A 23,130-nucleotide genomic window follows, 5' to 3' on the forward strand; every position below is an offset into this window, starting at 1 on the left:
TTTTCGGATGACAGTTCAGAAGCACAGAGAGGTTAAGTAACTTGCTCAAGGTCACTCAGCTAGGGGGTTAGGCTAAGGAAAATCATTTTGCTTGAGTGTAGGCTATGTAGTCCTTACCTCACCCCCTGCTATGAAATGTAGGGTATGGGAAATTCAATACAATGATACCATTTTAACATAGTTTGCTTACTTATAGATAAAGATCAAGACAAAGCTTCACATTCAGATAATTAGCCTAGCCAACAGAGAGCAGGCAGGATCCCAATCAATAAACACAGTAGTTTTTCCTTCTGAGGCTATAATCTCCAGTGCATGATTCTTGCCAAGACATAAGCATTCTATTTCCTGCCACCAGACTCCTAAGAGTGAAGAAGTGAAAATTACATATGCAGTTAATGTGGCCAATTAGCACACCTCTTCTCTCTTTGTTTCTACAGGTAAGATTAATGTTATTTCCCCTCATATTGACTAGCCTCTGCTATTAACCAGCCACTTTCCCTGCAGTCCTACAAACTTCGCCACCTCCTGGGCCCTCATCCATGTGGCTTCCCTGGCCTGAAAGCCACTTCCATCTAAATCTGTCATTTAAAGTTAAGTTCACGACCCACTTCCTTCTGTCTTGCCACATCTTCCCACTCTAAGAAATATTACATGTGGCTCAGTGCTCTCTCCATTCCATCTTGTACTGATCGAGATATCTGCTCCACACATGTGTTTTTGTTTGGCTTGCATGGTTTTGGTGCACAGATTTTTTGTAAAAAAATGAATGAATTGCCAACTTCCAAAAATCATGAAATTTCATGTCTAGACCCAACCTTCCTGAGGCCACAAGATTTGATAACTCTTAGCCATGTTTCTGCATGGCTACAACCATCCAGAATGGAATAGTGCTTCCTCAGTCAGGGTACAGTAGATGCTGGTGTGCCCCCTGCACCCCATACTCCCTCACCACCTATCATTTCTGTGCATCCAGCTGGCCAACTGACTTCCAGCCACCCACTCGTCCGATTTTTTGTGTGAATTCTTCCTCTGCCTACCCAGCCTGCTCTGTCTCATTGGAGAACCGAAAGTGCTGAACACACCTACTCACCTCCTCCCAGGAGCAGCTCTCAGCAATGACTGCAAGGAGTTGCTGAGTCTCCCTCATCATCTAAATGTTTCCAAGTACTAATGTCCTGGTTGTCTGCCTGTCATCTCGTGGTGCTTAATGCCCCAAATGTAGTGGCTTAAAATACTGTATTATCTTTCACTGTCCTGTAGGTTACCTGGGTGGTTCTTACTAGTAAGCTTCATCTGATGTCAGCTGGTCCCTAGGTGGCTGCATTTATGTGCAGGTTCATTTAAGCTTGACAGGTCAGGAAGGCTAGAGTTAGTACTGGCAGGGAGTTAGTGTCAGAAGTCCACTAGGAGTGCACTGGGGCTGTATTGGTCTAAGAGTGAACATTCCAAGAGACCCAGGCAGAAACTACAGGCTTTCCAGAACCTGGCCTCAGAAACCACACAGTATCCCTTTCACCACATTCTATTGGTCAAGCAAGTCACAGAACCAGTCCAGACTCAAGGGGAAGAGGATTGGACTCCAGTTCTCCATGGGAGGCATGGTGAAGAGTCTGTAGCCATCTTTAATCTAGCACCTGGTCTATTTTAACAAATATAAGCACTGGCTGCCATTTTATCACTTAAATCACATATTCATTCTTTTATTCAACGTTTACTGAACACCGGAGAAATGACATGAATCAGACATGGTATCTGCCCGGGAGAAGCTCATTTGGTAGAAGAGTCTGGGACAGTAACAAATTGAAGTCTACCTCCACGTTCATCATGAATCTTATGTGGTTGCATGTTAGAATCACCTGGACCTTGTCAAAAAATATGAACACTATACTAGAGCAGTGCATCTCAGCAACCCAGGAGCCTTCAGAATGCGGCAGAGCCTTGCACAGCAGTGGTGCAAGGCAGTAGGCATAAAGCCGCCTTGGGTATTTGCTAGAATTCAGATACTTGGGCTCCCTCTCCTAAAATACTTGGAGTCATAGCCCTCGGGTGGGATAGAGAATCTACATTTTTATTAAAGATTCTAGATGATTTCAGTGTGAGTGGCCCATGGACCTCGTCTTGCTATATTTTCCAAACACCACATTTTACAGGAAGTGAGTTGTTGGGGAAATTGTGTGTGTGTGTGTGTGTGTGTGTGTGTGTGTAAAATCTATATAACCACCTGTGATCGGTTGAATTTAATTGGACTAAAGCTGGTGTTGATTGCATATGTTTAATGTGATTTTTCACTACTCACTCCCCTAGCACAGCCTTTATGACTGAAAATCAGCATTGAGCCCAACCTTGGCTGTCGATGTTAAGGTTTATTTTAAAGGCATATGACAGCTGGAGCTGCTCATTCTCTACTTAAACGATTCTACATATGGACTTAGGAGTTTAGGGGCAGCATGATAAAGGAGTTTAGGTTGCATGATAAAGGAGAATTTCCGCCACAATTGGGCAGCTGTCAGTTGGGTTTAAAAACTCAGTTGCTGGCTCTCATCATCAGCTTGGGCAGATTATGTCACGACCCCAGGCCAGCAGAAGGCTCTCTACCCAGTAAAGAGTCATCAAGGCTGCTGTAAGCATGGATGGGTCTCCGTATGTGAAGTGGGAAAAGGTGCCTCTTCGCTCAGGCAGAAACAGCCTTTCCTGGCTCAATGAGTGGTATGAAGGCTGAAGAGTGAAGGGAGGAGGCTCCTAAAATCCAACAAAGCACAACTGGGGTGTTCTTAATAAAAGAAGGGGGAGGGACGCTGAGTGCGTTCACTGCCATTGGCAACAAAATCTCAGTGTGTGGGCTTTGTATATGACCACTCACCCTCTCAGTGAGGCATCCCTTATGCGGTACACAAGCCGTACAACTACGCAGGACAGCCACGTGGGAGTCCATAGTATAAGTCTTATTCAGGACCCATGAGTTTGAAGAGCTCCAAACATCAAATTGGAGGCTGTGAGTACTGGTGGATAAATGAAAACACGGCAGCAATACCCTGTTAGGACAGATGAGGAAGCCCCTTTTGTGAAGGGTGACCGCAAGGAGAGAGACCTGTGATAGACAGCATTTACCCCTGAGCAGCTGCGTGAGTTTCTCCCCAAGGCCACAGTGGATCACTTGAGCTCCATCTGAGAATGTGCTCTCCATCAGAAAACAGCCTGTGGAGGTCTGTGTCTGTCAGGAGAGACACACTCAGGACCCCTTCGCCATCTGGGGTACTGATACCTCAGTAGTCCTTTGAAGAACTGCCTCACTTCCACTCCAGTTTTAATGATTTGGGTGCTGATGTCCCACAGCAGCTCCAGAGATGAACAAATGATCCAGGCTTCATCATTCAAGTTAAATATCCCAGGAACAACTTTGCTTTGGAATTCACAGCTGACATCCGCCGAAGGGACATCTTAATGTTAAGAGTGTAGCCACTAAAGTGAAATCCTAACTACAAACAACTAGCTGAGTGACCTGGAGGGTGTTAACTCTTCTGGGACAGACAGACTCTGAGATGGCTCCCATAGGACCCCCATCTCCTGGTACTCATGACTTGTGTAACCCACTCCCCTTGAGTGTGGGCAGAACCTGAGACTGGCTTCTAACCAATAAATATGATGAAGATGATGGAATGATGTCACTTCTATGATAATGTTACATAAAACTGTAATATATCTTGCTTGAAGACTCACTCCTTGGCTTGGAATAAGTAAGTGCTGTGTTGGGAAGGTCATGTACAGAGGAACCGAGTGTGGTCTCAGTAGGCAACAAGGAACTGAGACCCTCAGTTATACAGCCCACTAGTAAAGGGCCTCTGCCAATAACCATATGAGCTCAGAACCAGATCCTTCCCCAGTCGAGCCTCAGATGAGACCACGGCCCTGGACAACACTTTGATTGCAAACTTGTAAGACCCTGAGCAGAAGACCTAGTTAAATTATGTCTGGACTCTTGATCCATGGGAATGGTAATATAATAAATGTAAGTTTCTGTAAGCTGCTAAGTGTGTGGTAATTTGTTATTCAGCAATAGAGAACTAATACACCCTCCCAGAACCAGATCAGAAAGACAGTCATGTGGTTGAGAGTAAGGTCTTCAATATGATATCAAGTACTCTACTGATTGTTGTGAGGCTTAAAAGAAGATATTGTAGGGACGTGCCTGGAACACAGTAGGCACTCAATAGATTTCACTTTCCTTCTTCCCCTCAGACCACTGGCAAAAGTTGGCAACCTCAGAATGTCATATATATGGGAAGTGTTCAAACTGAACCCAGGACCAGGATCATACCAGGAAAATGCCAGCAGAAGTTAAAAAGCCAAGCTGCCTTTGTGAAAGGTAACGTCATTTTATATCATACGGCTTTAAGAGGCTGTGCACAAGGCAAAAACTGTTTCATAATCCTGCCATGTAAACCAGCTGGGATTTTCCTTCACATAAATTGGATTTTGATTTATATGTCAATAAATGCCCCCAGAAACCTCATCATTTGAAAGTTCATCAATCTCAACTGGAACTGCAGATACAGGCCTAGAGGAACCTCCTAGGGAAATAGGGTCCTCGTTTACCAGCCCCACATGCTGATGGGGGCACGGAAAGGGAGTGAGAGGCAGGAGAAATAGGGTCACCTACCGGGGCTTTGCAGTGTCAGACTGAGGACTCAATTCCCTAGAAGAATCCAAGAGAGCCTGATTCTTTGCAGGCCTGCATGAAGGTGTGGCTATGGCTGGAGCAGGCAAGGAGTGGCAGCTTGAGAACAGGGAGATGGGGAGGGGTGGGTATGACTATTACTGAAAGCCAGGACGTGGGGTTTGGGTTTGGAAGCAAGAGAATGGGATATCAGAGCTGAATCTTTGAAACAGCATTCTAGCTGCAATGTGGAGAATAGGATGGAGAGGCAGGGAGATAGGTGTAGGGTACCACCGCCGTTCTTTGATGAGCAATAACGGTGCCCTGGATGGTGATGGCAAGTGGGGATGAAGAGAAGAGGATGAATGTAAGAACTCTTGGGGGATTTGTTTTGGCAAGATTGGTGACCTGATAGGACTGGGCAGAGAGGACTGCTGGGAAGACACTGGTCTCTGACTTAAGTGAGAGAATGATGGCGGCATGTAGAACTGGAACTGTGGAAGAGAAGTAGCACAGTCAGTAGCCAACCAGAATAGTCCCCAAATTTCACTGAAGATAAAAAAAAAAAATTCAAGTCAGGAGGACACAGCCTGTAGCTGGGAGAAAATTACCCCAAATCGGCTACTTCATGCATTACACTGTGCAAAGCCCCTGCCACAGACACTTCTTAGAATCTCCTCTCTGGGAACATTATGACCCAGCTACAAATGAGTCACACCATTCCCTTAAAACCTAATAAGGTTCTTTCTATACAAGCCATGATTTCTTTGACTCTTCCAACATAAGGGATTAAATTGATTTGGTTGAACGTTTTACTGAACTAAGGAAGTATCTGGCTGACCAGTACAATTGACAAATATGTGATATGTGCTTGGGAGCTTGTCAATTCCATTTTTATTGTCCTCCCTTAATTGAGGCCTGTATGGAGTCTCAAAAGACTCCAGTAATTCTGCCCTTCAATTCATCCAGCACACGGCCAATTATCCAACATTTTAAGCTCAAGGGATCATTGTGAGGACTAAATGCCATGATGGGTGTAAAGGATTTAGCACAGTTTGGGGTACCAAGGAAGACCTCAAATTTCCCCGTTATTGCCATCATTGTCATTGCTGTCAATAATATAATCATTGTTATTATACAGTATGGGGCTGATCATACCACTCTCTTGCTCAAAAGCTTCCATGACTCCCCACTGCACATAAGAGAGAGTCCATATTCAGCCTGGTCATTAGTACATGACATCATCATACCTGTGCACGTTTAATTGCTTCAACTCTCCAATATATACCCTATATTTTAACCATACAATTGTAGGTATTTACAACATTTTGCCAAAAAATAGGGAAGGGAATTACACATGAATTAGACATTCTCTGCCTTCATGAAACCAATGCACTATTTATAGATTAAGACACCCCTCTGAGAGTTGAGAAAGAATTAAATGCTGGGCAATGGACAACTTTGTAACTAACTAGGGATTTGATTCCTGGCCCACATGGTCCCTGATAAGCAGGAGGGAAGTCTATAGAAAAATCTTCTCTCCTAGACCCAGGGCATTTTACATAATCATCATTCAGTTTGGGGGCTGGGCACTGTTATTTGGCATATATTATATAATTTAATGAATCACAACGCTATGAGGTATTTTTGTCCTTATTTTACAGAAGAGAAACCCAAGTCTCAGGGAAATTAAGTAACTTGCCTAAAGTTACTCAGTGAATAAATGGCAATGCCAAATATATATTTTGCTTTCAGAGAGAAAAGGAGAGGAAGAGAGAGATAGAAACATCAATGATGAGAGAGAATCATTGATGGGCTGCCTCCTACATGCCCCACTCTGGGGATCGAGCCCACAACCTGGGCATGTGCCCTGACCGGGGATCAAACCATGACCTCCTGGTTCATAGGTCGATGCTCAATCACTGAACCACACCAGCTGGGCATGTCCATATATGTTTAACTACAAAACGCATAATACTTTCAAGACCACTGGAGTAGCTTTCAGGTTCATATTGTCACTGGAAGTCACAAGACACGTATGACAGGCTTAGCAGGCATGAGGTTTACTTCACTTTTAAAGAACGGATACAGAATAAAGAGCAGAGCAGCATTTTAGGCTAATTGTATCATAAAGGCCTTGGACATTCAGAGCCAACGCCCAACATCCCAATCACCATTTTGGTCTTTTTTTTTTTTTTTTTAATTTAAGGAAAAAATTTATTTGGTGTCTTTTTTAAAGCAACCTAGTTTCAAAACAAGTTGAGGTCAACAGAGAGAAGAAAGAACCTGAAACCTGAACTTCTCCAGCTTGGAAACGAGGTCATCCCAGATTCTGGTCAGTTCATCGTTTTCTTTAGTCCTCTGCTCGTTGGTTTTTCTCCAGTGAGTGGATGTGCACCTGCCCCTTCCCCAGGCTCGCCTGGAAGGCCAAGCCCTCCCCTTGGGCCTTGCTCAGGCCTGAGCGATCTCCTTGTTTGCCCACTTAAGTTTCTCTTCTGTGTTGGCTGTCAGCTCCTTGTATCTCTGGCTTCCTTTTTCAGTTTTTACTATGTAATCCGCAACGCACTTGTTCATTGATTCTTCATGGTGCGGTAGCTTTCGACCACCTCCTTCTGCTTCTCAAACCACCTGAAGTGATCAGAGAGAGATTTTTTTCCATGGGGTTCAGGTCTGCAGTTCTGGATTCCGGCTTCGGCAAGCTCCTTCCGTTTTTGAGCCTCCTCCATCACCTGGTGCAGATCACCTCAAACCGGGTGATCTCCCCCCATCTCCAGGTTCTTCACGCGGAGGCCTCACACCTGTTCTTCAGCAAGAGGTTCTCCTCTGGACCGCCCGTTCGAGATCCATCTGGCTGGACTGCAGCGCGTCCAGGATGGGACACTGGGCGGAGGGCACAGGAGGGCAGGTCCTACACGAGGACACCTGAGCGCCGAGAAAGTCGAGTTCCGGGAGCAAGTCTCGCGTGGACTTGCAGCGGGAAGATGCCCGTGCGCGTGCCTGTGCGCATGTGCGTGCCTGTGCGCGTGCGCAGTGCTGGTTCCAGGCTCCCGCGCACGCCACTTTCTGCCCAAGGTCCTCAAGGAGCTGGTCCATCTTCTGTATCAGGACTGTTTCCTCAGGGCAAGTCCTTCATCTAGGAAGTCCCAAAGGCTGCAAATGACCCCCTGGGCCGGCGCTAGAACCTTGGCTGGTGTCAGCTGCGCCCTCACTCAGGCCTGCCCGGGGCCTCGCTCCTCTGAGGAGGGGGCGCCGACTCAATAGCCGAGGCGCGGAGGGCCGCTCGCGGCTGGACTGCCAGTGGAGCCCATGTACCCGAAGAATTTTGGGTTCCTTCCTGGTCCCCGCGGGATCTGCACCACAGGAGTGTCACCGCTGAGGCCAGACGCACCAGCTCGGAGGTGAGCACTGCATCATGGGCCAGGGCTCGGCAGCGCGGCCCCAGGCCCGGGACTACTAACTAGTAGTACAAGGGGCTGCTCTGGGGGCCGAGCCTCCCCGCTACCCCTGTGAACGATTGAAGTTCGGGGCATCCAGCCTGTCCCAGGCCAGGTTGGAAGACCCCAGGGAGAGGGAACGGCCCCTCGCCCGCCTCCAGTCTCCTGGAGGGAGGTGGAGGTTGGTCTGTCCCCCAGTTTCCTGGGTGAGGCGCCTCTTGCTGGCGGTGGTCAGAGAAGTGAACGTCTGGGCCACTCCTCTTAAGAGTCGGCCACGTGGCCCTGGGCCTCTTCCTCCTGCGACCGGCCAGGACCGGAGGCGTCCTTGGCGGCCAGGTCCCTCGGGCAGGTCACCATGGGGGCGCGTCCCGGGAGGCCCCGCCAAAGAAGCAGGGACCCCGTGCGAGCTTCCTCCCGGGGTTCAGTGCAGGTCCTCTGCCCTGGCTTGGGATGCCACCAAGGGGCTTTTAGGATTTCGGAGATGGGTATAATGCTTTTGTTTAGCTAAGGAATAAGAACGAACGTTTCCTCCAGGGCTTGCTCAGGGCTGTCAGACATTCGTCCTGGAGATGCCACTTGGTTTTCCGGTCTCCCCGGTGTCAGAGGAGAGCTTGGAGGGTCTCAGGGGGGCCAGTCGATCCCACTGGAGCACCTATCTTTAGAGGCTGGCCTCACGTCCTTAGGCGGAGGTTGGCTTTGGTCACTGCTGGCTTCTGGAGAATTCCATTGGTCTTTTTTTCTTTTCTTTTTTATGTCCCCTTCCTTGGTGACGTGTTAGTTCTCTTTCTGGGTCCAGATTAATGAGAGTTTTCCAATCCAATGGTGTCATCGAGAGCAAAACAAGGCTCGGGTTTGCTGCTCAAGCTAGGACTTCAAGTCCTGTGCATCTGTGGATCCCCCAGAGTTGTCTGAAAAGTCACCCTCATAGCTTTAGCTTTGTCTATGTTCTTGGGTAGCAGGTTTTCTTTCTGCAATAGATAAAGAACATGTGATCTGGTAAGTTTCGGTGGTGAAAACAGGAAGTTGCACTTTTCTGTACTTGAGTCACTAGTGGATTTTCATCATTGAAGACATGCAGACTCATTCCGCAGGGTGCCCTGTAGAAAGCCCCGGGAGCAGGAGGGGCTGAGTCCCCATTTTGGACCGTCTGTGGGTCACCTCAGCATAGGGAAGCTGCAGGATCTCGGGTCCCTCAGCTTGAATGCCTCGCTAGTGACAGAGTACTTGGGGAGAGCATGTCATGCTCCCATCCTTCAGCAGCTGCATCCCATAAGCTGTAGGTTACATAATAAATAATCTCCACAGCCAAGTCCAGTGTGCTCAGGGACATGGTTGGGTCAGTGCCAGCATAGAGCCAGCCCCAGCAAGACCCTCATTTATCTCTAGTGAATAGATTGCATCCCTGCCATTGATACCAGAGAGTCCAGCTTTTCTCAAGTGTCCCTGAGACTGGAAGAAAGACTTACAGTTCCCCTTCCTTCTGATGATGATGATGATGATAACCAACACTTATTAAGACCCCACTATGTGCCAGCCCTGTGCTAAGCTTCTTATCTGCATTATTTCAGTTAATCTCCACAAACCAATAAAATAGGTCCAGTTATTCTCATTCTTGTTCTATAGGTAGGGAAACTAAAGCTTAAATAGAGAGGTTCAGAACTTTCCCTAAGTTACACCTCCAGAAAGGGAAGGTGCCAGGGTTTAACCCTGGTACATTTAACTCCCAAACTGGTGTTCTTATCAGTCTACAGAACTGGGTAATGGATTCAAAATGGAGTTCATCCCTTACAGTTAAAATGGTTGTGTGCATGAGTCCTAAATCCAACAGTAAACCAGTTAAAATGGGAATAAAACACTGATCAAACCAGAAGATTGTTTAACTTGGTCAGGTACTTAACTGAGTTGACTCATTTCACTTAAAATAATTGAGCTAACAATTGTGTGTATTTATGTTATTATTCTTAGTTACAATGATTAACAGCTTTGCTCAGTTTTATCATGTAAAAGTCCTATTTCTGAAAGCTTTCTCTAAGGTGTTGCACTATGTTGTGAGACTGGGGAAAGTGGAAGTAAGCCAAGGCGATCGATTGCTTTATCTCAAGAATCCCATAACCTTGAACAAGATCCCATGCATTGTGAATCTCTCATAGGGGTCAGAAGTGCAAGGATTTCCCAATCCTGTCCTGTTTTCCTGCCTGCCCCCCTTGGGTGGGAACACACAGTTTCCCCAGCACACACTGGGAAATGTTGCTACATTCTTCTCATCTGCATGCTCCTCTTGGTCTCTCTCCTCTCAGATTTAGGGCTTTTTTTTTTTTTTGGCCTCCATCACTCCTCCCCCAGAATCCCAGAACCCCATCTGTAGCACAGCAGACATCAACAGTACAGTTACCCAGGGGATAGGCACATGGACTTCACTTTGTGTTATGTAGGCCCAGCCTAGCCACTATCGAGTACATCAGCTCAAAGTAGTGATATACAAAGGATACTGGAACAAAAGAAATGCAAGTACACATACACACACACACACACACACATACACACACGCACACCTATAAAATGTTTTGGGGTTTCATCTATCAGGATGCCTTTGAACAGCTATCATAAACATAAAAAAAATGTTTACGATGGCGAACAGTGCACTTTAATATCTCCTGAATAATTTGTGTTGTCAGGAGCACCCATTGCAATATTTTCTCATTTTTGTCCTCTTCGCTTGCTGCTGACCACTCCAAAAGAAATGAGCTTCCAACTGCATTAATAGCTTTTTCATCTTCCTGCCACTGCTCCCTCTAAATGGCTTGCCGTTATCTATTTATGAAATAAACTGCTGCCTTTCATGTCTCCCAAACTCTACTTGTGCCTGGCGAGATGAGAGAAACCTAATCTCTCCAAGGGGCTCTCCAGATTCCTGTGTTGCAGGAGAACTTGGTAAGCCTGGCTCTGTGTGAAGATAATGGAAATGAGATAAGCCCGGACGTCTTTTTGTCACAGAGGAGCTTCCACGGGCTTCAGTGTAACGTGCTCCAGTTGGCAGGTATTCACCAGTTGGATGAAGCCTCTTCTGGATTTGTAATTCTTTCCACCTCCTCCCTGTGAGTTCGATAGCCACCTGTCTCTGTGCGAAGCCATGTACCGGTAACATGGCGAGTAACCCAGAGTCTAATAGATGGTTCCAGTTCCAGCTCTGCCATCTCCTAGCCATGTGACCTCATGCAGTTGTTTCGCCTCCGAGTCTCCATCTCCTCCAAACATTGTTGCCATTTAATAACTTTATTATCCCCACTTCACATTTGGGCAAATGGATCCAGAGAAATTCAGTAGTTTGTTCATATTCACACCTGAGTGTGAGTGGAAAGGGCAGGAGTTCAATCCAGTTTTGTCTGATGTGAAAATTTGTGCTCATTCCAGGTAGGTGGCCAGCACCAAGAGGGCCAGGCTTTGTCTGTCTGTTTCTGCTGTATCCCTGAAGGGCACCAGGCCCATAGGAGGTACCCAAGTATAAATCTTAATGAGCTTTTACAAAGTGGCAGTCATTGTTTTAAGCATATTTCCTCATTTAATCTTTACAAGAACCATATAAGCTGAGTACTGCTATTATCCTCATTTTAAAGATGAGGAAATGGATGGATGGATGGATGAATGGATGAATTATATTACTCTTTTCTAGATTAGCCTGAGCATAGACATCTCCTAGGTTCTTATTAAAAACTAGAGGCCCAGTGCATGGATTCGTGCACCGGTGGGGTCCCTCGGCCTGGCCTACAGGGGATCGGGCTGAAACTGGCAGTCCGACATCCCGAGGCATGTAGTAGTGCGTGAAGCGGCAGGCGGCTGGGGAGGAGCCCGAGCCCAAGCCCGGCTGAGTGCCGCACCACTCCCGCTCATCCTGGCCCTGCTGTGCCTGCCTCCGCTGCTGGGTAGGCTCGCTGCCGCTCCACTGCGGTCTCCGCATGCCCATCCTAGGGCAATACTGTCACACCCATGACCAAGAAGTGGCCGCAGGCACAGGATAGGCTTGCGCAGCGCAGCTGTGCTCACCAGCCATGAGCCCACCATCTGGTGCCTGTCGGTCAGCTGAGCGGCACTCCCGCTGTGGCAGCGCACTGACCACGAGGGGGCAGCTCCTGCATTGAGCGTCTGCCCCTTGGTGGTCAGTGCACATCATAGCTACTGGTTGAACAGTCGAATGGTCGCTTAGGCTTTTATATCTATACTAGAGGCCCGTTGCACGAAGATTCGTGCAATAGGCCTTCCTTCCCCTGGCTGCCAGCACCAGTTTTCCTCCGGCACCCGGGACCCAGGCCTTTGCTCCGGCCGCGGTGGAGAAGCCAAGCCTCTTCAGTCTTCAGTCTTCAGGCTTGGCTTGGGTTGGAGCCTTCAGTCTTCGCTCTGTGCCTTCATATGCAAATTAGCCTGCCATCTTTGTTGGGTAAATTTGCATACTCCTGATTGGCTGGTGGGTGTCAATTTGCATATTTTTCTTTTATTAGTGTAGATAATAGATAGATAGATAGATACATAGATAGATGATAGATTAGATACCTGATTTCCTCACAACTTCCTCTAATCCTGAGGATTCTCTTTCAGTAAGTTTTGGTGGGCTCCAACCCTGGAATATGTATACAATAGAGTTCGCTCAAGAGACCTGATGAGTTGTTTTATTTTTAGCTAAGGGTCTGGTTCTCAAAAAAAAATTGGGGTCCTGGGCTGATGATCATGCACAGCTGCTGAGAATGAAGCCAGGTCTTGTAATTTGAAATGCACTGGGGAAGGAGAACAGGTCTTGGAGTGCAACTGACCTAGATATGATTCCCCCTCATAGCTGTCTGATGGGCATGGAGTTACAAAACCTTGCTGAGTGTTAGTTTCCTGAATTGCGAAGCCTGAATAATCATCCTTTCCTTGATAGCTTGTGGTCAAATTAAGCATCACTATATTTATGATGCCTCTACAATATCTAGAACATGGTAGGCATTTAACAAATGATACCTCTGATTATAAAACATTTAGGACACATATTGTACAAAAAAGAAACTTTAGAGCAAGGGAGACTTCATGCATTTATTCAGCAAATATTTATTGAGTACTTTGTACTCAGACCAATGAATGCAGCAGTTAACAAAATAAAATTCCCTGCTCTGTGGGGCTTATAGTTAAGTAAGAGTGAAACAGACATCAAAATATATGCATAGCAAATAAATTGTATAGTAAGATAGTGTATTAGAAAGCAAAATGTGCTTTGGAGAGAAGAATAAAGCATGGTAAGGGGGAACAGATATGCAAGGAGAAGTTAAAATTTTAAGAGGATGGTAATGTTACATCTCATTGAGATAGAAATGTCTGAATAAGACCTTAAGGAAGCAAGGGCTTGTGCCTCCCATATTTGACATTTGAATTCTAGCTCTTCTATTTATGTTCTATATGAAGTTGGGAAAGCCATCTTATTTCTGAGTCTCCATTTCATGATCTGCAAAATGGAAGTAGTGGCACCCATTTCACAAAGTTGTCAGATTTCATAACAATGTATATTAAGTTTTTGTGTGCATAAGATATTTTTAAGAAAACTGGATAAATAATGGCTAACAATTATTAGGCAATCTATCTACTTACCAGGACCTTTCCTAGGCATTTTATATGCAGTATTTTATTTTAATCCTCACCATAGTTCAATGAGGTAGGTAGTATTATATTTCCATTTTACAGATGAGAAAATTTAGGCTCAGGGATTTGAAATGACTTGCCTAACCAACATCACCAAATGAGGAAATGGTATAACCAGGACAAGAATTTGGGTCTGTCTGACTCCTAAATCTACTAAACTCCTTCCTCACTTACTGGCTGTATGACCTTCCACAAATCACTGCCCTAAGCCTTCATTTCTCATTATTTATAAAATTGTTTTTCCGTCAGATGTCTTGATTAGCATCTTAACTCAATCCAGTATGGCCTGTATCTGGGCTGTCTGATAGGAAAACACGGATGCCTAAATTAAAAAAGGACATAAAACAGCATCCTGATACACTCAACAGATTGATTTCATCTCTAATCCAATTTTGATCAGTGGCAGAGACTGCCTGGTGCCCTCTACTGGGAAGGATTTTAAGATCACAACTGGTCTGAGCAGGCCACAGTGCCTTGATTTGTTAGTGATGTCTGGCATAGATGAAGAATTGAAAAGTAAAGGTCTATGTGATGCAAAAACAAAAGTCACTCCTGTTGGTCCTAAGTGCAAAATCCAAGTATCCTTGCAAAATTAAAACCTGCCCGCTTATTTTATTTGGTCAAGGCAGAGAGCAACTTAACTTGCTTGCTAATGTGAACATGAACTTTGGAGTCATCCTCTCCATTCTTTGGACATTATCTAGTTCTTGACCTCTTTCCATTTATTCAATGTCTTTGGCAACATGATAAAGAAATAAAACATTGTTTTCAACTATTTTTGAATTGAACATAGAGGGTAAACCAAAGATACCTTCTTGGTCAGAAAGGAATCTGGTTCTCTCTAAGATCACCACATGAATGACAGCCCAAGAAAGGCAAAGAAGAGAGTGTTTTTCAAACTGTTGATTGAGGGACCCATGTCCATTTCAACAAGTTCCAAGAGCCTCCTGATTTACAATACAGCACATCAAGGAGACCATAAAACAGAATGCCAACCAGAAAATACACCGAGGAAGCCGACTCCTTTCTAATATAACTTCCAGATGTGACAGGCTGTATTACAGCAGTCACCTCTTTTTTTGTTGTTAATCCTCACCCAAGGACATTTTCCCATTGATTTTTAGAGAGAGTGGAAAGGAGAGAGAGAGAGACAGAGAGAAATATCAACGTGAGAGAGACACATTGATTGGTTGCCTCCCATACACGCCCCTAACAGGGCTGGGGATTGAGTCTGCAATCAAGGTACATGCCCTTGACTGGAATTGAACCTGCGACCCTTCCGTCCATGGGATGGCACTCTATCCACTGAGCCAAACCAGCTAGAGCATAGTCACCTCTTAATTACCATAGATGAAGGCAGCCTGGGACACTGGTAAAGTGAAGTAAAGGAACACCAACAACAATATCTATTTAGCCTTGGAGTTCAGTGCAAAGGCTTGATAGTTTCAGACAGACCTGGGTCCAAATCCAGTTTGGACCACTTCCTGCTGCGTAACCTTAGAAAAGTCATTTCACCTCTCAGAGCCTCAGATTCTTGATCGCATAAGTGGAAATAGTGACATATCTTCCCCCTAATGTATTTCGAGCATTAAATGAAATAAAGAATGCATAGCACCCAGCAGAATGCCTGCAACACAGTAAGCCCTCTCTCAGTGTGAGTTGGCTTACTGTTTTTGAGATGATGGAGGAAAGCATATTTATATTTCCTAATGAGTGTTATGCAGACAAATATTGAAGTGAGTCAGAATCCCCATATTCAATTGGAGAAAGGAAAAGCTGCTAGATCAGAAATCTAGTCCTCAATCTGTTCTTACTCGCTATTCAGCCTGGTGACTTTTGCCCCACTTCTCTGAGACTCAGTTGGCCCCTTTGTCACATAGAAAAGGGCAGCACAGGGTCTAAGACATGGACATAGGTTTCAAGTCCCAGCTCTTCCTGTTCTATGTGACTGAGCCTTGGTTTCCTGGTCTGCAAAATGGGGATGATGATAACAAGACCAGCTTCCCAGTGAAAATTAACAAAATAAGCAATAAAAAATGTGAGCAATATTTATTCTTAGCTTATTTAATAATAACGTCATATAGTTATAATTTTATATTTTAAATTAGAATAAAATTTTTGAGTAGATTTTTTAAAAATTATATCTGTATTTTACCTTGCTTCAAGAAGCCAGTGGCAGCAGCAGCAGGATGAAAGGAAACCAAATCGTGGTGAACAATTTGCCCCTGATATGCCACATGCAGGGAACTGAAAATGGCCTAAATGTTGGCCAGTACTCAAAGACTCTCCCTCCCTCAAGCATCTCATTTTCCTCTCTTCTCCAAAAGCAACCAAGATTACTAAAAATGTTTTTAAATGTAAATGTCTCTTTTTCAGTGCTCTGTAGTTCCAATTCTAAGAAAAAGCACAGCTCCTATATCAGCATTAATTAAACTGCCAGCTAGTAACAGTCCCATTACTCAACCAAATAAATCTAATTCCTATCAGTTCGGCAGGAATCCCAGAGCCACATAAACCCAGGCTGGAGTTTTATATAACCTTAAAGAACTGTTGATAGCTTCTGGAGTCTTTCCTCTCCCTACCCATCTTGCAATATCAAGGTCTTCTCTGAGTTAATGGGAGAAATAGCTTCCCTCAGCACTTTCCCCATCTGTCTTAATTTTTAAAATTATACTTTTATTAAACCCTTAAGGAAAATGGACTTGCAGAGTTCTCATTAAACAGGGAACTATGCACTGCATAAAACAGAGAGATGAAATTTTTTTAAATCTACCCTTACAATTTGCCTTAATGAATTTTCCCTCCGCTGCTATATTACAGAGTGTGCAAATAAATAGAGCACTTTTTGAGTGGTGGATGGGCAAATGGATATTTAAGCAGCCGATAATAGTTCTTGCAGCCTCCAATTGGGATCTTTCTTCCTAGTAACTCAGTATTTGGTGCATTATGGCATAGTCTTTTCTCCCTGGAGACTGACTTAATGCCGGGGTGGGAAGTCAACTCATCCCTGGAACTAGGCTCGGAGGAAGAATCGCTTTGATACTACAGCCTCAGAGGGAGTCTGCTCTCTAGAAGAATACACAATGATTATTGAGAACTTACTCTTACCAGGCATTTTCTAAGTTCTTTTCGTTTTATCAGTGGTTATCAGCTGTGGTAAATTGGATTCTTGTTCCTACTCTACATCCTCCCTCAACAGAATTGTATACCCATGCTCTTTGGCTTCTGGGTGGAGTCCACTTCCTTGCTCCATTGGTGCCGAGCTTAGTCATGTGACTTGCCTTGGCCAGTGAAATGTGAGAGAAGGTGATAGTGATACAGTTCAGTTTCAGGAGGCACCACATTTTTCTGATCTCTTGCACTCCTGCCATTATCATAATAAGGGCATGCCCAAAGAGCTATGGATCCTGGATGAGACACACAACCTAGAGTGTCTGGATACATTTTTATACTCAACTGAAATTGGCCAAACCTTTGCCCATCTGCAGACACAGAAGTGAGAAAAATAAATGTTTGTTATTGTAAATCATTGATATTTGGGAGTTGTTTCACAGCATTATTGCAGCAGTAGCTGACCAATGTAACAAATGTGCATCAGAAGCACTTGGGAACTTGTAAACAATGCTGATGCCTAAGCCCCATCCTAGAGATTCTGATTGAGTTGATCTGAGGTGACCCAATGCACCTCCCCACTGATTCTAATGTGAAGCTAGGGTGAAAACTACCAATCTACATTATCACATTTATGTATATTTATTTATTTATTTTTAAATATTTTATTGATTTTTTTACAGAGAGGAAGGGAGAGGACTAGAGAGCCAGAAACATCAATGAGAGAGAAACATCGATCAGCTGCCTCCTGCACACCCCCCACCGGGGATGTGCCCACAACCAAGGTACGTGCCCCTGACCGGAATCGAACCCGGGACCCTTCAGTTTGCAGGCTGACGCTCTATCCACCGAGCCAAACCAGTCAGGGTTGCATTATCACATTTAATCCTCTCTACAATCCTGTAAGGTAGGGCTTATCCACCCCATTTTACAGATGAAGAATCTGAGTGTTGCCCTGACTGGTTTGGCTCAGTGGATAGAGCGTCGGCCTGCGGACTGAAAGGTCCCAGGTTCGATTCCAGTCAAGTGCATGTACCTTGGTTGCGGGCACATTCCCAGTAAGAGGTGTACAGGAGGCAGCTGATCGATATTTCTCTCCCATTGATGTTTCTAACTCTCTATCCCTCTCCTTTCCTCTCTGTAAAAAATCAATAAAATATTTTTTTTAAAAAAATCTGAGTGCCAAAGACAGGGAGTAGTTATCTGAAGACTTTCCATCCAGTAAATGGCAAATCTGGGACTCAAGCCCAGGTCTGTTTAACTCAGAATTTAAAAGTAGGTAGGAAAATTGCTAAAAATGTGTGTATATGGCCCTGCTATGCCTCTATAATTAATTCTCTGGGATTTGGAACTATGAGCCTACTTTTTCAACTGACCTCTGTATAGGCAGAATTCTGAGATGACCCCCAGGACATTCACCAGCTTGTGTACATACCTTATACTTTTGCCTGAGTGTAGATTAGACCTGTGAATATATATGATGGATGTCACTCTCTTGGATTCTCTTTTTTTCCTGATTGGGTGTTTTCTGCTCCCTTATCTTCCAAATTGCTTATTTCATCCTCTGTTTCATCTACTTTACTGTTGCTTCCCTGTAATGTAGCCTTCATTTCAGTTATCATATTCCTCATTTCTGACTGGTTCTTCTTTTATGTTTTCAAGCTCCATTTTGTGTTTCCTGTCTCTATGTTGAAGTTCTTACTGAGATCATTGAGTATCCTTATAACCAGTGTTTTAAACTCTGGTAGATTGCTTGTCTCCATTCTGCTTAGTTCTTTTTCTGGAGTTTTGTTGTCCATTCATTTGGGACATATTTCTTTGTCTCCTCATTTTGGCTGCCTCCCTCTGTTTGTTTCTATGTATTATGTAGAACTACAACATCTCCCAGTCTTGTTAGAATGGCCTTATGTAGTCGGTAGATGTCCTTGTAGGGCCCAGAGATGCAGCTTCCCTGATCACCCAAGCTGGGCACTCCAGGTGCACTGCCCTAAACCCCTCTCCCAATGTGGGTTGTGTGCACTGTCGTGTTGCAGTTGAGCCTGAATTGCTGTTGGCATGTCAATGGGAGGGATTTACCCCCTGGCCACTTGGCTATGAGGGCTGGCTGCAACCTCTGCTGTGGCTGCAGTGCAGGGGCTGACCCCACAGAACAGGACTCACTTCAGCAGGGCTCTGGTATCCAGTGAATCTATCCCTTGAGTGTGTCTCTGGTGGAGGTGGTTGGTGTGGTCCAGTGTGCTGGCCCTGAGGCCTCCCGGGAGGAGAAGGCCGAGATCAGCTGCCACCTGTGCCCTGCCTGGGGCCACCCGGCATGAGCTACAAAGCCATCTGCAGATGGTTGCTACTTGTGCTGGGCTTGGAAGTGCCCAGGAGAGGCCAAGCTGCAAACTGAGGCCAACTACCACCTGTGCCAGGCCCAGGGCCACTTAGCAAGAGGTACAGGGCCAAGAACATATGCTGCTTGTTTGGGATTTGTGAACCTTTGAGGGATTTTAGAAAAGTCCGCAGCATGACCCAAGATAGGTTGTTTATATGGAAAAGCCACTGGAAACAGCGTGTGTGGGCCTGCAAGTTGGGTTGGGTGGGTGAGCAGTGTTGGCCAGGTTGATGAAGACTCAGATATGGTGCCCACCTGCTGGCTCTGTAGGGGAGGGCTCAGCAAAGGAACACTGGCTTCTGCCAGCACCTCTGTCTGGGAGAAAGCTGGCCCTTCAGTCCTCACCTCCAAGCCAGACAACTCAGTCTTCCCCATATGTCCCTAGCACTTTTGGAGCTGCTACCCCAGTGCTGGAGCTCAGCCAGTGAATGCGAGTAAGTCCAGGTGGGCCCTTTAAGAGGGATGCCTGGGACTCCAGCAGCCCTCCTTCTCACACAGCCACAATCCCCAGTGGTTTCCACAGCCAGAAGTTATGGGGACTTCTCTTCCTGGCACCGGAATCTTGGGCTGGTGGGCCTGGTGTAGGGCTGGGACCCCTCACTCTTCAGAAAGGACCTCTGCAGTTCAGATATCCCTCCGAGTTTTTAACTGCCACACATGGGTGTGGGACCAGTTCATTCTGCGTGTCCATGCTTCCTACCAGTCTCATCTTGGTTTCTTCTTTATATCCTTATTTATAGGACTTCTTTTCAGCTAGATTTCAGCTAGTTCTCAATGATGGTTGTTCTATAGTTTAGTTGTAATTTCTATGTAGTTGTGGGAGGATGCGAGTACGGTGTTTACCTATCCATCTTAACTGGAAGTCATCCAAATAGTGTAAGTGTCAGTACCCCAAAACCTGATCTGACCCTGTTGGGGTCTTGGGCCAAAGTTCACCAAGCCATGAGGTCCACTAGATCAGCGGTCGTCAACCTTTCGGACCTCACGGACCACCAGTGGTCCGCGGACCATCAGTTGGCAACCACTGCTCCAAAGGTTTCCTTAAACCAGCGGTCACCAACCTTTCAGACCTCACGGACCACCGGCTAGCGACCGCTGCACTAGATGAACCTGCACATATCCTATAACTCTGCAGGCAGCGATGTTTTATCTATACACCACCAGCCTTCCCAAGGAGGAAGCTTTGGGTGTGTGGCCAGAGAGTCCTGGAGTGGAACCTCAGCAATGCCTTGTACTTGTTAACCTTGGATGAGAGCTGCGGTACTTCCCAGAGCCTCAGTTTCTTCATCTATACAATGGGACAAGAACAGCACATGTGAAAGTTTATTGAAGGGACAAACTAATGGGCTCAGTGCAGAGCTAGATATTGAACAGAGGCAATATGTAGTGATTTAGCACTTGGCCTCTGGAAAAAAGAACACCTAGGTTCAAAAAATAGCCCTGCCACTGACCAGCTGACTGATTTCACAAATTTCCCAATATCTCCCAGCCTTGGTTTCCTCATCTGTGAAATGGGCTAATACTGTAACTCCATCCTGTGGTCACTCTGGAAATTAATAAAATGATGCAAGAAAAGGAGTAGCAAACTCCCTGGAGCAGAATGAGTGCTCATAAATGGCAACTCTTATTTTGCAAACACAGATGATGGCTTTGTTATTAAGCATTTGGGTGGATAACAGGCCAAGATGAGGGTCAAAGAATCGATCCCATGGCCCTACAGCTGAGTTATGATAACAAGCCACCCAGGGCTTAAACCCACAACCTCGGATTTGGGAGCAGACGAACCTCCCTTCCCCCACAGGCCACCAAGTCTATTTCCCTCTGCAGAGACCTGGCAGCCACGTGCACCAGTTCTCAATTCATTCCAGTACCATTCCCCCTAATATCTCCCTGGGGGCTGATTGATAGTGACAGGAGACAACCGATAGCTGTGTGACAGAATGTTTACTACCAGCCCTCTAGGAAATGATTACTTTGAGGTAATTTTGAACCTCCAGACTATGATGCAGTGTTTCATATATTAAACTGCAGCAAACAGTGTGTAACAGTCTTACAAGAAGACCTTGTATTTCACAGCTTACTGGGGAGGGAGCACACAGGGACAAATTGGTTTCAAGGGAAGGACAGCACAGAGGATTCAAGCTCTTTGCATCCAGTCTTATTGAAGGAACAGAGAACTAAGCTTTGAGTCTACACGGCAATGCCCATTTTATACCCTGGGACTGCCCTGGGAGAGACCCCCACACCCAATGCCACTGAGACCCCACATACCATAATTCACACTACCAAGGCTGGAGGACCCAGCCATAGCTGCCTCCAAAAACTGGATGAATTTCTTCTTCCTCTCCCATAGTTATTATCTAAACTTCTTTACAAATCTCTTTCATATGAATGTTTCCTAAAGTTTAAACATATAAACCAATGGAACAAAATAAAAAGTCTAGAAATAGACTCACATATATCTAATCACCTGACCTATATCAAAAGTTCACTGGAAGCAGAAGGAAAAGGATTTGTTTTCAAATACTGGTGCTTGGTCAATTTGATATCCATATGGAAAAAAGATTAATCTTGAACCCTATCTCACACCATACACAAAAATCAATTCCAGATAGATTGTTCAGTTAAATGTGAAAGGTAAATAAAACATTTAGGTAGAATACAGGGGAATGTCTTCAGGACCTTGGGGTAGGCAAAGATTTTTTAGGTGGGTCAAAAAAGTGCTAACTAAAGGGAAATACTCATAAATTGGACTATAACTAAAATCATTGATAGTAAGAAAAAAAATACCATAAGGGAATGAAAACCAACCAGTATAAGTCAGATATTTGCAAATTCAAAAAGGAATTTTATCCAAAATATAAAAAGAACTCCTACAAATTAGTAATAAGACAGACAACACAAAAGAAAAATTTGCAAAAGATATGAACAGGAAGTTCACAAAAGACATGTCCAATTGGCCAGTAAATACATGAAAAGAAACGTCCTTAGACATCAGAGAAATGCACATTAAATCTACAGTGTAATATCTCTCACTGTTACCATAATAGGCTAAAATTAAAAAGACAAAAAACACCAACTGTTGGAGCAATTGGAATGCTCATATGTTACTGGTGGCAGTATAAATGAGTATAAACACTTTATAAAATGGTTTCACAGTATTTGCTGAAACCAACCATGTCCATTATCTTTGATTCATCAAATCTACTCAAACACAAACACATATATATTTACCAATATATATGTACAAGAATATTCATAGCAGTTCTACTTGTATTCGCTAAAAACTGGAAGCAACCCAATGCTCATCAACAGTTGAATGAATAAAGTAACTATGGTATAGTCACACACTGGAATACTACACTAAAATGAGAATGAATGAACCACAACTACATACAGCAACATGGATGAATCTCACAAAATGTTGAATGAAAGAAGCCAGATGCAAAAGAATACATACTTTATATATTCTTTATGTAATTCCATTTTGTTATATTTGTGTTCCATTTATATTTCTATTCTAGTTATATATATAAAATATAACTTTATATAATTGTGTTTATATAAAAGTTAAAAAATTAGCAAACCTAGCCTGTGCTTTAGAAGTCAAGATACCTGGGGAATAGTGACTGAAAGGGGGCTCAATGGGATCTTCAGGGGGAGCTGGTAATGTTTTCTGTCATATTTTAGGTAGTTACAAGAATATGTTCAGTTTGTAAATATTTAACAAGCAGTATATTTATGCTTTGTGTGATTTTCTGTATGTGTTATTCTACATCCAATGATGTAGAACACTAGAATGATGCTGGTTGGCAAAACAAAAACAACAACAGCAACAACAAAACCATAGAAAATGCCCACTAGAGCAGGGTGGGGGAAGGGAGAAGAGC

General features: G+C 44.6%; 1 pseudogene; it reads right to left on the reverse strand.

The window, feature by feature from the left end:
• Positions 1–6,711: 6,711 nt before the first annotated feature.
• LOC129148153 (transforming acidic coiled-coil-containing protein 3-like) lies at positions 6,712–12,049 on the reverse strand (annotated as a pseudogene).
• Between the last annotated feature and the right edge of the window lie 11,081 nt (positions 12,050–23,130).

The sequence above is a fragment of the Eptesicus fuscus genome, chromosome 23, assembly GCF_027574615.1.
Source record: "Eptesicus fuscus isolate TK198812 chromosome 23, DD_ASM_mEF_20220401, whole genome shotgun sequence".
Classification (NCBI taxonomy): domain Eukaryota; kingdom Metazoa; phylum Chordata; class Mammalia; order Chiroptera; family Vespertilionidae; genus Eptesicus; species Eptesicus fuscus.